This window comes from Protopterus annectens, chromosome 6.part0, assembly GCF_019279795.1.
Source record: "Protopterus annectens isolate FY-2018-M chromosome 6.part0, PAN1.0, whole genome shotgun sequence".
NCBI lineage: Eukaryota > Metazoa > Chordata > Ceratodontiformes > Protopteridae > Protopterus > Protopterus annectens.
In genome coordinates this window covers 1,763,658,775-1,763,673,322 of record NC_056737.1, presented here as the reverse complement: position 1 = coordinate 1,763,673,322, position 14,548 = coordinate 1,763,658,775, and positions in this window count along the sequence as shown.

Genomic DNA, 14,548 nt, shown 5'->3' with positions numbered 1-14,548 from the left:
GTAGGGCATTTTGTATCATTGTCCTTAAAAAATATGGCAATAATACATGACAGTAATATACAGTATTCAACAAAGGTAAGAAAGTTTGGCTATTAGTGAACAAAATTTGAGAAATGTGTGCTGCTCACTTCTATTAAAAGCTTGCTGCAATTACTTCAAAACTTTGTAAGTGAATCCTGGGTAAAACAGCCACTGCAGGTAAGATGGTCTGACTTTCTGTTGTTGGTCTGATGAAGTGGATGTTATTCCAATAAAGCGCTTACCTACTATAACGAAGGACATATTGATTTTCACTGATGTGTGGAACCAGATTATTTTTCTTTATCTTGTATTCTCTGGTTTTTGCATCTGATTCCTTATCTGGTTCAAGGACTGTTTTCGTTTGACTTTCTGTTGTGTCTTCCTTCACCCTACCAGTAGCCATTCACAGTTGCAATCCATTAGCGACTAAGACTGAGGTAGTGCCTACACTATGTTTACACTTGCTATGTGAAGTCAAAAGATTGGCAATCAGCAATAATAATGAGTCACACCTCAATTTGCAGGAACTTGAAGGTGAGGAGAGTTGTGTATGTGGAGAACACTGAAGAAGATTGCTATTAATTTGGATTTATCTGCACAGAAGCCTTCTGATCTTGTTAAGGTATGTCTGTATTTTTCAAGTACATGCTAGATCTGTTCACATGTTACAAGGAAAACATTTATATATATATATATATATATATATATATATATATATATATATATATATATATATATATATATATATATATATATATATATATATATATCTACATTAGAAAATGGAACTTTTATCTGTATGCACTTCTTATAAACACTGTTGGCATAGGCATTTTTGTCAAGCATTTTTAACTTTCATGACACGTTATTGTTAAAACTGATTGCCTTGCACTCTTCTATGTTATTTCAGTGAAATGTAATATCCTATATTGTCAATGACACAGGGGTGTTAGGCCTCTATGATGGCCCACAGACACTTCTGGGGAAATGCTGGGCACAGAGAGAGAGGTGAATGGCAATCAAATAAAATGTACTTTTCTGCTGTAAATGTATACACATTTTGTGATCATTTTTGAAAGCATTTATAACAATTGATTAATGTGTTATTTCTTGCTTAGTACAAACTATAATTTGCTTGTTTTTCTTGGGGTGGGGGTGTAGAGCCAAATACCATTTGTGTGTTGCTTAAACTGTGTAGTCATCCAGTTCTTTCTGTCATAAACAATACGTTACTCAATTGTTTTTCCTTGTTTTAGATTAAACATTGGTTTGTGTGTGACTTTGATATGGTGCAACCACATAACCTTAAATTTTAATACCTGAACTATTTGTTTCCAGTGACTGTAATGAAAGTATATACATGTATATAAGCAAGAATTTAATTATGTGGTATGTATGTGTTGTATCCTTCTCTGTTTTACATCACCTAGGAGTATGGTACCCAGGAGTACAAATCTACATAAACTGTCTTTCAGTGACTCAGAAGAGATGTAATTGTGCAAGCACTTAGGTACCACAGTGCCTTTCTGCTTCAGAGAGGACAAGGGGATATGTTTGACAGAATGCAGATTTGGAGCTAGATAGTCAATGACATAAATGTCATAAGGGGATGCAGCAGGACTTATAATCAAGTGGGTCATAGGTCTACTGATATAATTCATTAACCCAGAGAACAGCAGCTACAGTTGCCGGTGAACAGCTAGTTATGGGGGGGGGGCAGCTACAGGGCCACCACTGACACCAAATGAAGAGTTCCTGTTCACTGTCAGAGATTCAGACAGCCCAGTGGAAAGTGCACAATAATGTGATTGATGTTGGTGCTGATGTTTCTGGGGGGCAGGTATGTGCCAGGAGGAACTTCCATGTAAACTTACATATGTCACTTTATAATATTTTCTTGTATAGCAAAATATTGAAAGTAATAGTACATATTGTTTTAATTCATTTTTTGGTTGAACCTATTGGTAAATTGATACAGTTAACAACACATTTTTATTCATTATATATGTGCTTTGGGTTGACATGTTAGCAAAGTCTCAATTAAATGTATTGTTAATGGACATACAGGCAAAAATGTACCCCAGCCCGTGTTATTGAAATTTTAGTGATTGTGTCCTTACCTTTTGCTTAACTTCTTCCAGGACCATCCTCCCTAGCAAGTGTGGAGTCATCTGCACCTGGTAAGGCAAGCATTTATATTTGACTATTGATGACCATTTGTCAGAAATATGCATTTTTCCATATGTGTAAAGTGGGTGCCATGAATATGTGTATACTGCTGTACCATTTATGATAGTAGCGCTAGTAGTTTGGCATTATATATTACATTGTAGTGTAGGTATTAATTTATTTCCTGTGCTTTTTGCTTATTATCACAAGTGATTCTGACGGTGAAAGTATAGGGCTCTTACCACCTGATGCCAGAGTATCAGCAGACCCTGATGATGGTGGTGGTCAGAGAAATAGTCGGGGATGCAGAGGTTGAAACTGACACTGAGGTTGACATTCAGCCATCTGCTATATTTTCATCAGACGCAGCATATAGGCCTATGCACACCTATTTGAGTGAGCCCTCAGTATTGGACAGGTGGAGGGTAACACACTTGATCAGGGTATTGTGGTTACTATGACTGCAGTACCGGTTGACTCTGGCTGTAGCCTAAATGTGTGCAAGGTACCATGCACGATGGTTGTTAGGTGTGCTCAGAGGAGGTCTGCTGTCCAACCACCATCTGATCCTGGTGTGTCTTTATGTTCCACTCAATGAATGTTTATGGCCATCATAGAAGTGCAGGCACATTCTAGTAGGGCCTCTAAGAACATGCTTAGGGTTGTAGATATGACACAGGCTGACATGCATGACTGCATCTGCTGTGTTGTTGATTCAATGGATTAGATGAATGACAGAATGGCACAGGCAATGTCTTTGACAGAACATCTGCTGGGAGGAGGATGGCATCCATGTGGATGTAGGTCAGCATCATCTGCTTTTAGCCAACCTGGCCATGGCTGATAATACTCCCATAGTAGCATGACTTCCACTGCTCCATCAGTGATTGAGGTGTCCACACCCAAACAAGTTAGGCCATGGGGTCATGGTCCTGGGAGACTCATGAGCAGAGCTCATCCAATAGACATCAGTCACATTCAGGCAGTAGCAACACATCTGACCATGGGCTTAGACATGCCAGTGCAACTCCTGAAACAGCCAGTCTTCATGGTCAGGATCAATGAAATGATGAGAAACTCTCACCTCTACCATGCATGGCTCACACCTGATATACCAGGATATAGATCTAGCACAGAGCTTAACTATGCTCTTGCAGACACTCACACACATTTTGCCATGAGTGCCCATACAAACACATATACATTGCAGTTACATGAGGCTTACAGCTTATTCTGTCTCAGTGGCCAGTTGATACTTTATCAGAATTTCTGCCTGTCTGTCTTTCTTACTCCCTGTGCAAATGATGATAATTGTGCTATATTCTTGATTTTCTATGTTTTGGATTTAAGGATGCATACGTATTTTGTCTGATGTCCAGGGTGCAAAGTTGACAGACTGCTTAATATATATCTAATAAGCACTTTCTTTGTTTTCATTTAAACACTTTATTAGTTAAGCACTTTCATCCTTACTCGATTTCATCAGAACTAATATAAAATGATGTGTAGTACATTTAAAAAGCTATTAAATTATATTGCAACCAATAGGATGCTTCCATACATTAACTCTGATTAACTGATTCGTAGCTACTATTCAACCCCAACCCTTAATATCTGTTGCATATCCTTTGCAATACACCTTTAATACTGTGTCATTCAAACCAGGAAACATCACAGAGTTCAACTTTTAAATGCCAACGCAGTTCTTTTTCCTCTAACACTTTTTTCCAGAGACCATCTCTTGGTCCATGTTTAATTTTTTCAAGTATCAGGAATTTTTACTCTTTAAAATTTTTACAAGAACATGAATGTTCTGCTAACACATTTGTCATCTCTTTCCTATTTATATTGTATACGTGCTCATCTTTGATGATACATTTTTATATGTTGAATACCCTCGAGTACCAGCAATTTTCAATGTACCAAAAATTCAGAAGGACATCACCATTCCCTGTTACGGCTGATAGTCGATGCAAGAGTTTCTAAAACCTGAATCAACCATCTCATCCCACCAGTGAGGATATCCCTTTAGAGATGGGGTTATGGAGATCAGAGATATTTTGCAATCGGGAGGTGAATGACAAATATGTATGAGAACCATTTTACGGGGAGAATACAGAGAATGAACAGCAAATACCAGGATGAACTCTTGGCAGAACAGAGCAATGAACACAAAACATTGGAATTACATGAATGGAAAGGAGTGACAAATGAGAATTAAAAGTTTGATGACAATTTTACAGACACTGACATACTTTCCAGGGCTGAGCAACTGAAGCAAGGTACTGCTTTGTCCCAGTGTGTTTTTACAATTTACAGTTTTAGCTACTGAGAAATTAAAAGCATTTTATTTATTTATTTTATTTATTTATTGACATTTGTTAACCGTGTTGGTCCAGCTGAGCTTGTGGCCCATTTTCAGTGGAGACCCAAGGAGAAAAGCTCCAAAGAAAAGACACAGTTTACAGAGAATCAAACATTTGTGTCAAAAATATGGCCAAATTAGTTATACAAGAACATTATGGTGACAAAGCAGAAATGCAAACACAAGATATATACATATCAATATTTTACAGACTAAAAAATACATTTACAGATTTACAAAAAGAGTTAAATCTGACATTATTGATTGTAGAGTTTAATAAATATCCACAATACTGGAGTACTTAGCTGTATGTGGTGAGACTGAAAAGGTATATAGTATGGTTGTGGGGAGCTGAAGTAGGAGATTGACAAAGGCATATTTTGGAGTTAAGTAGATGAAGTTTGAGTTTTTCTTTAAAGTGGGATGGGTGAATGATGTAACAAATGTCTCTTGGGAGTTTGTTTCAGGCATGGGTGACAGAGTATTTATATAGGAGTTTGACAACTATTTTTTGGGGTTGGTAGATTTGTAGTAGTTGCTGATTAGAGGTACAGAGAGTCTGCAGAGGAGTGTAGACAGAAATGAAGGAAGAGAGAGCAGGGCAGGATGAAGGTTTGTAAATAATGAAGTGTAACATTTGAAGTTGTGACAGCAGTAGAAGATGGGGGAATTCTAACCACTGGAGAGTATTTAGGGCAAGGCAGTGATATGTATTGTATGGAGAGTTTGTGATAAATTTAGCTATCTTGTGGTAAGTTTGTTGGAGTTTGTTTAAAGTAGTAGTTTGGATGTTGGTGAGTACTGGGGCATATAGAAGGGAGTGGAGGAAAAGAGATTGTGAAAGGGAGAGTCTACCATTTGTAGTTAGAATTTTTTTGTTGTGATACAGTAAACCACATTTCTAGTAAGTCTTTTTTATGCTTTGGAGGATGTGCAAGTTGAATTTGAGTTCATCATCTATGATGACCCCAAGGAGTTTAGTGTGAGCTTCAGGTTGGATAACAGTGTTATTAGAGGAAGTAATAGTAAAGGTGGATTTGAGGTGAATGAGAGATGGGGGAAAAATAAGTTTTTGGTATTTTTAGGGTTGAGAATGAGTAGATTACTGGACAACCACTGTTCAGTGTATAGGAAGGCCTGTTGAGTAAGAGTGTGGAAATTGGAGTTATTGTCTGAGATGGATAGGAGAGTCGAGTTGTCTGCGTATTGGATGAGGGAGGATTGTTTAGAAGAAATATAAAGATCATTGGTAAATATATTTAATAGGAGGGACCCAGGATGGAACCTTGTGGTACCCCAGTTGGGACAGGTATGAATGGAGAAGTGGAAGAGAGCCATTTAACAGACTGTTGCCTGCAGGATAAGTAACTGAAGAACCAGGCAAGGGAGGAAGAAGATAGATTGAGATCTGCAAGTTTAGATAGAAGTAGGGTATGGGAGACTGTATCAAAGGCTTTGGAAAGGTCAAGGAAGAGACATGATATGAGTTTGCTATTGTCTAGGGCTTTGGCAATAGTATTTCTAAAGGATAAGGGGGCAGTAGTTGTGCTATGGTTGGGATGAAAACCATGCTGAGTGGGAGCAAGGAGGTTATGCTGGAGGAGGTAGTTGAGTTCTCATGAGTGGATACATTTTTTGAGAATCTTACAGAGGGGAGATAGAATAGCTATAGGTCGGTAGTTAGATGTGTCTGTAGAGTTTTCACCTTTATGCAGGGGAATAGTATAAAATGATTTCCATACGGTAGGGACAGTGGATTCCTGAATAGATATATTGATTAGTATAGATACTGGATAGGCAATGGAGTTAGCAGTAAGTTTGAGGAAGGTAGGAGGTAGATTGTCAGTAGAGGGAGAGCAGGGTTTGAGTTTGTGAAGAAGAGATCTGATGTAGGATGTAAAACCAGATGTAAAGAGAATAGTTGTTTGTTAGAAGGATTGGGAGGGGTAGGCAGAGAAGATGTGTTACAGTTGGAAGGTATGAGTCTTTGAATAATTTCAATAAAGTGTTTATTGAGAAGAGTAGCAGTTTCCAGAGGATATGTATTTGGGTGGGGGCAGGGAGTTGAGGGGCTGCCTGGAGAAAGAATTTTCTTAATAGTATACCAGAATTTGTGAGGGTTGGATTTGTTATTGAATTGGGCAGAGTTATAAAAAGACTTTTTGTCATTATTGGTTTGCTTTTTGTAAGATTTCTGAGGTGTCTATAATTATGTAGCAGAGGTAATTCCTTTGTTTTGATCCAGGCTTTCCAATCTGTATCTCTTTTTAGCATAAGGGACTTAGTTTCTTTTGAGAGCCAGTGAGCATAATTGGGTTTTATTATAACCTTCCTAGAGGGAACAAGGGAGTTCAGGGTATTCAGGAAGATGCTACTGAACCTAGTAACTGCATCATTGAGAGGGATTTGTTTAAGGATGGACCAGTCAATGGTGGATAGAATAGAGTTGAATTGGACTACATTAAAATTAGAGAGTTTTCAGCAATCTCTATAAAGTTGGGATTTGGGGAGTTGGATGGTGTATCTAAGGACCTAGGTGGGGAGGTGGTCACTAAATTGGGCTGGTAGGGTAGTGGGGATGTGGTAGTGGTGAAAGGAGTTGGTGAGTATCCAGTCAATTATGGAGCCGGAAGATGAGTTTTTATGGAGGCAGGAGGGCAAAGATATCAGTTGATGGAAACCATGCAGGTTGATACTGAGTTGTGGAGAGTCAGTTTTAAGTTTAGACCAATCTAGGATAACATCGACTATGATGAGGGTTTCATAGGGAATGTTGTGGGAAGACCAGGATAAGATATTCTTTAAAGTGGATGAATTGTTTCCAGGAGGGATATAGATAGCGGCAACAGCTAATTTTTTATGAGGGTTAAGGTGGCAATTAAGAATGATAAGTTCAACTGGGCGAAAGTAAGGGATGGGTGTAGTGAAAGGTGAGAGATTGAGGCTATTGGAGTGGTGGATGGCTACATCACCTCCTTTTTTGGGGGATCTATCAGAGCGATAGATATTATAGCCCAGTGGGAGAATTTCATTGTTAGTGCTATGTGGCTTAAGCCAGGTTTCAGATAAGGAAAGGATGTGAGAGTGTGTATACATTATCCAGGCATAGAAATTGGTGATTTTGTTGGCTAGGCTTTGAATATTTCGAGAGTATATTGCCAAGTGCTTGGATATGGATGAGTTTAGTGTAAGAGGCTGGGTATGGTGAGAGGTGTTTGAAGAAGGAAATAAGGTAGAAGATAAGTGAGTGTTTGATTTAGAGGACTGGAGGGATCCAGGGTTGGGGTGGACATCCCCAGATATGAGTAACTTATTAGTGGGAAGAGAGAGTACAGTAGTACATAGATGTAGTTTGTGTGACTTGGGTTTAGATTTGTAGGTAGGAGGGTGGATTTGCAATACAGACAGTTTGTGAAGAGAAGAGGTAGAGAGGTTGAAAAGGGCTGGGGAGATATGAAAGTAGGAAGGTGTAGAGTGAGTGTAAAAGGTATATGAGGTGGGAGAGCATAAAAGAAAATAGGGAAGGTGTGAAAGATAAGAGGTTAGAGCAGAGAGAAGAAGTAGGAGTGAGGTGATAATGATAAGGTGTTTCATTTTTGATGGGGGTGTAGTGATTATTGACAGGGTGTAATAGCAGGGGAAGGAAGTGATGTATTTGGAGTCTGACATGAAGTTGTTTGTCAGTGCATGTTGGGGAAGGAAGGGGAAGGAGTGGATGGTATAAAGGAAATTGTAATGTGGGTGGGAATTGGGGTAGGGTAGCAGACTGATCCCAAGTGGAGCGAGGGCGAACGGAGTGGGCAGAGCCAGGTCAGCAGTGTGAAACAGCACTGAAAATAATCAGAAAGGAAACAACTGTGAAAAATCAGAGCTGAAGAGGTAAGAAGAGAGTAAGCCACAGAGGGAAATGTTGCAGATATAAATTTAAAAACAGGAGACAAAGGGTACAGAAGATGTCCTAGGTGTTAAATAGCACTCTAGAATGTGGCTGGCAACATTAAACCTACATATACTGGAAGTATTGAGAGTTAAAATAACATTAAACTAAAAGCTATTGGTACTATTGTTACTTAAAACAACAAGGAATACGGTAGACTGCTGGCATTGTGCTACCTCCTGGTGGCCAATGTAAGTTATTACAGCCAGAAAAACTAACATCCATGTGTGCTCACCTGCCTTTTAATAATACTTTAAATGATAAGGAGCAGTTCACTTTTTAAAAAGCAGATAGTCTTAAAAACACATTCAAAGTGTGGATAAATTACAGTAGAAAGAACACCTACTGGTGAGCTAGAAAGCTGTGATTTTTAGTTTGTTTTTGGAGCTGCTTCAGGCAGGTAACTTAAACAGATTTATAACACTTTTACATGCATTTTAATTTATTCAAAAGGGGTCAGAACCTTGTTCCTTCACTAAATGGGATACTGCAGAATCAATCACTGAGCTCAAATTGTTTACTAGAAATATGAACTTAATTTTTATTTTCAAAAAAGCATCTTTGAGTGATCCCTATAGTCAAGGGTAGGAAAAGTTTGTTCAACCCCCACTTCATAAATCACTACAAATGTTTGAGCAAGTAATTGGTTTAGACATGTTTTAAATGGAAAAAGGTGGGTATGAATGATAATTTGCCCCTGGAAGAATTTAAATTAATGAAATATCTCAAAAATGAGAATGTTCGAGTTATGAAACCCAACAACACTAGGGGTATCATTTTAATGGACAACATGGACTATTGTATTATTTAATGAGTGTTAACTGGTATAGTATTTCCATGATTAATGAAATGAATATCTCTTATAGGAACATTGATATGTATTTAAATGAATTTGTTTTACAGAGTGATATTTCTAAAGTTGATTAAGAATTTTTATGTTGAACATCCTCGAGTCAAATCAAAACGTGCAGTGCATAGCACAAAACAACTAACCAATGAAAAGGAAATGCACCAACCAAGGCTGAGAATAGGACTCTTCTTTATTAGTAAAATCACACCTTTTTTGGTTAGTTGTTTTGTTTTGAACACCCTCGAGTACCAACAGTTTTCTGTATATCAAAAATTTCCAAGGACATAACCAGTCCCTTTGTGATGGCTAATAGTTGATGCAAGAGGTTCTAAAACTGAACCTCTGGCTAAATTTATTGATCATGAAGTAAGACTTTTTGGTCTGATGCATAACATCTAATCAAAAATTCATGGCATTTGTTGGAATCCTTAATGCAGGCTCTATTTTTGGACAATTTGATCTTAGTGGCTATAGATGTGGTTGATTTATTTTCGGTAATCCCTTTGAAGAAAGGCAATACTGCCAGCTCAGCTAGCTGGAATTTTGTAAATAATTATATGTCATTTGCAAATATCAACATGATTTATTTAAGATGCTTATGTTACAACTGTATTAGAACTGTATGTCATATGTATATCAAACTGGTTTGTACAGACATGTGTGTTGAAAAGGTATTTTATAAAGTGTTCATGCCTGAAATGCATCCACAGTGTGCCCTGATGGAAGAAAACAGAAAAGTACATGCACTACTGTAACTGTCTAAATGTATATATTTTAACAGTGGAAAGTGGAGTACAGGAGGTTAACCTGTCTAGTAAATTTTAGAAAAATAGCTGAAATTAAATTACATTATAGGCTACACAATAAAAGATGGTATCTTTCAGTTTTCAAGGCAGTTAGAGACACAGAGTCTATGCTGAAAAGCTTTCTGTATTGTCTTCAGAGTGAACTAATTACTACATCTGAAAGCATGAAAGAATGCAATTGTTTTATGATTCAAGCATCTGCTAAAGATCTGAGATCTATGTAATTTCACAGGTAGATGCTAAATACTGCCAGCTTCCAACAGTGGAGGTTTCATCTGGGAAATAGGAGTCAGATGGCAAGAAATGATGTCATTATGCAAGCTATCCCAGCAGTAATATTGCAGATACTAATTTGAGAAGTCTCTAGTGAGACGGGGCATTCTCTATTCTGTCTTGGACCTGATAACAACTAGAAGATTCATTTGCCACATATGCCTTGCTCTATTAATACGTTCTTAGATTATAGTAATTCTCTTAGCTTCAGTAAGGAATATAGTGAAGCTTAGTTTAGATATTTTTCTTTATATATGTGAGACTGTCCTGCAATGTTGTTTTAAATATTTCCTGTGGTTTTGAACTCTGATGTCACTGTGAATATATATATATATATATATATATATATATATATATATATATATATATATATATATATATATATATATATATATAGCATTGTCTTGTTCTTTTATTATTTATTATTAAATATAGTTAAACTTTTTATTGTGGCTGAGCTATGCAGATGTATTTAAGTTTTCAGAATACTTGCATATTTATTTGATGACACTCTGTGGGCCACTCCTAATAACCTTGCTCTTGGTCAAACTACCATTTTTGTTAATATTAATATTACACAGTAAGATTGGGCACCCTTTGTTAAGGGCCTTAAGGTAGCTGGCAGGAGTGACTGGTGGCAATAAAAAACTACCTTATAGTATGTGAACTAGAAAGGGGCATGGCTAGTAAACTTGTGCCATCCTTTCCCAGGTGTGTGTGTGTGTGTGTGTGTGTGTGTGTGTGTGTGTGTGTGTGTGTGTGTGTGTGTTTGTGTAAATGAAACCTCTAAGAGTGTGTGTGTCAACTACATGGGAAGGGACACAAACAACTGGTGGAACAAAGAGGGTGCTGGAGGTTTTGGCTTGGTCACTCAGCTGGATCTCAACTCTATAGCTTTGTCAGCTATAGATCTGCAATATTACTGCTGGGATAGCTTGCATTGCTTGGATCTGGAGAAAGAGTGAGAAACCCGCCCGGGACTGACTGTTGTCTCTGTGTGCTCTTAAGGGAAATTGCACATGATGCAGAGAGCTGCTTCTGGAAATACTGTGTGTGTACTTGCTGTCCTCCCAGTGAACATCTCCCTCTGTTGCCAGCGGTAAGGATTGGGGCTCCTTGATTACTGGTCCAGTGGAGGATCATCCCAATCCCATACACTGTGGGACTGGAATCATTTTGAGAAGTTTGCTCGACTGGATTTTTTGAGCAGCAGAATGATAGAAATAATCATGGAAATGATGGGGATAGTTTTATCATGCAAATATATTTTCTATGAAGGAGAGTACTTTGTTCAAAAATCAGGAATCAGGTGTAGCAATAGGGGTTGGTTGTGCCTCAGTGTTTGCTAACATTGTGATGTACCATTAGGAAAGGGAATTTATTTTTAATTTTGAATATATGCCCTTAATTTTAAAATGTTTTAAATTTCTTGATCATATATTTATCCTTTTGACAGGTACCATTGAAAGGTTAGATCAATTTGTTTCTTATGTTAATGAAACCACATCCTTTTTTAAAATTTACCTGTAAGGATTCTCTGGAGGAGATTAATTATTTAGATATACAAATTACTAAGGATTGTGAGAATCATGAGTTTATTTCTAATATATACAGAAAAGAAACATTTTCAAATTCATATTTACACTTTGATAGCCAACATCCCTTGCATCAAAAGAGAGAAATTATAAAGGGACAGATGGTTCAGTTAGCAAGGATGGCATTGTGGGAAGATTTATTCATACAGGAAATTAATTATTTGATTGGACTTTTTCTGGAGACAGGGCATCTGGAAGAATTTATTTTACTTATTTTGGACAAAGTAGCTAAGGAGATGTAATGGTGAATGTGTATCATTGTTGGGTAACTCTGGTCATCCAGTTCTAGAGATTAAAATGGCTAAACAAGGGGGTTTGAACATGCAATGGTTATAACATTCACCAGTAATACAAAGGATTTGATAAGAGTGACACATGAAAATTGGGCACTTGTGGCACATGACAATGAATTTATGGGGTATGTAGGGCGATCCTTAGATTTACTTTTCAAAGAAATAAAAATGTATAAGGATTACTAGAAAGGGGTCATTCATGGAGTATAAACATTGAAAGTGGAAAACACGATACTTTTAAGTGTGGTAGGTGCTTGCAATGCCTATATATCATGAACATTGAATCATTCTATGTAGAAAATGTTAAATTCAAGGTCTGAAGTACAGGATATTATAATTTTAACATGCAATGGTAGTGTATCTGGCAGTTTGTCACACATGCCAGGATATTATATGGGCAAAACTATTAGAGCCCTGTGTAAAAGAATATATTAGCATGTGTATGATATAAATAGGAAAGACATGACAAATGAATTGATGAAATATTCATGTTTTTGTAAAAATTGTAAAGACTTCACATTCCTGTATTAAATGTGTGTTGCAAAGGAAACACAACAGACTGTAGCTGGTGGAGTTTAATAGTAGCTATGAATCAATGAATGAGAGTTAGTGTATAGAAGCATCCTATTGGTTGCAATATAATTGAATAGGTTTTTAAATGTACTATGCATCATTTTTTATTATTTTTAATGAAATTCAGTAAGGATGAAGGCACTTAACTAATAAAGTGTTTAACTGCAAACAAAGAAAGTGTTTTATCGCAGACGTTTTATTTATTATTTATTTTATTTATTTGACCGGGTAAGTTCAACTGATCCACCGGCCCATTTTTAGTGGAGAACTGAGAAGAAAAGCTCCAGTTAGCTGACAAACCTGTAAAAATTAGAAACATGAAAAAAATGAGCAGTGGTAAAGAAGACATAACATGAGGAATATTAGCAGCAGTTAACATCATTACATACTGCAGATGAGATAAAAATAAAAGCAACAATAAGATTACAGAACTGGTACAAGAAATGAGATGTACTTAATGTATTTGACAGATACATGGTTCTGATAAAGTTATTAAGTTTTAAAATCAAGAATATAATTGAATATTAAATCCAGAAAAGCGATATAGAACTACAAGACAAAGAGGAGAAAGAAAGGGGGTGATATAGATTAGATGAGTAGAGGATGAATAAATGATAAAGTTGTCATGTGGGGGTTAGGCATGGGCAGAACCAAGTCCTTAGTAGATAGTTTTTAAGTTCATGCTTAAACAGATATTTTTGGGAGATCTGTCTTACCTTAAGGGGAAGTGTGTTTCAGGTATGGGCTACAGAGTACATATGCAGGGATTTTCCAATATTCTTGTTAGGTTTGTAGATATCAGGGAGAAGTTTGTCGGTTGTAAGGAGGAAATGACGGGGTTGTAATAATATACTAGGTTAGAGGTGGAGCGGCAGGAAGAGGGGTCATTCAGGATTGAATGGGTAATGTGTAGTTGCTGAAGTAGTAGTAGATTAGAGAATTCAGGCTTTAAGGGTGAGACAGTGTGGGAATTATAAGGGAGACTAGTGGCAAATCTGGCAATATTATTATAAGTTTGTTCAAGTCTGGAGAGTAAAGTAGCATGAGTATTTGTAAGAATAGGGGCTGCATACATAAGACTAGGTAACAGGAGAGACAGGGCTATGGATATTTTGGAGGAAGGTGTAAGGATTTTCTGATTACAATAGAGTAGACTGAGTTTCTGGTGTGTTTTATTTATACAATGTTGGATGTGTATGTCATATTTTAATTCATCATCAATAATGAGGCCTAGTAGTTTGGTATGGGGTTCAGGTTTAATGATGTTATTGTTAAGGAGACGATGGAAAAGGAGGATTTGTGAAGTGCCAGTATTTTAGGAAGGAAGAGAAGGAGAGAGAACCATGTTTTGACAGAAGAAAAGGAGTTCTGAGTTACAGATAAGAGATCAGGGATGTTATGTGTAGTGGTAATAAGAGTAAAATCATAAGCATATTGGAAGAGTGTTGTAAGGTTACAAGCAGGATGTAGATTGTTAGTGAAAATATTGAACAAGAGGGGGCCTAAGATAGATCCTTGTGGAATACTAGTGTTGGCAGGTTGGAAGAGGGAGAAGACAGTTTGCCAATGAATGTATTGTTGCCTATTGGTGAGGTAACTTGAGAACCAAAGGAGAAAGTAGAGAGCCAGAGGTTGGAAAGTTTAACTAGAAGTTTAGAGTGAAAGA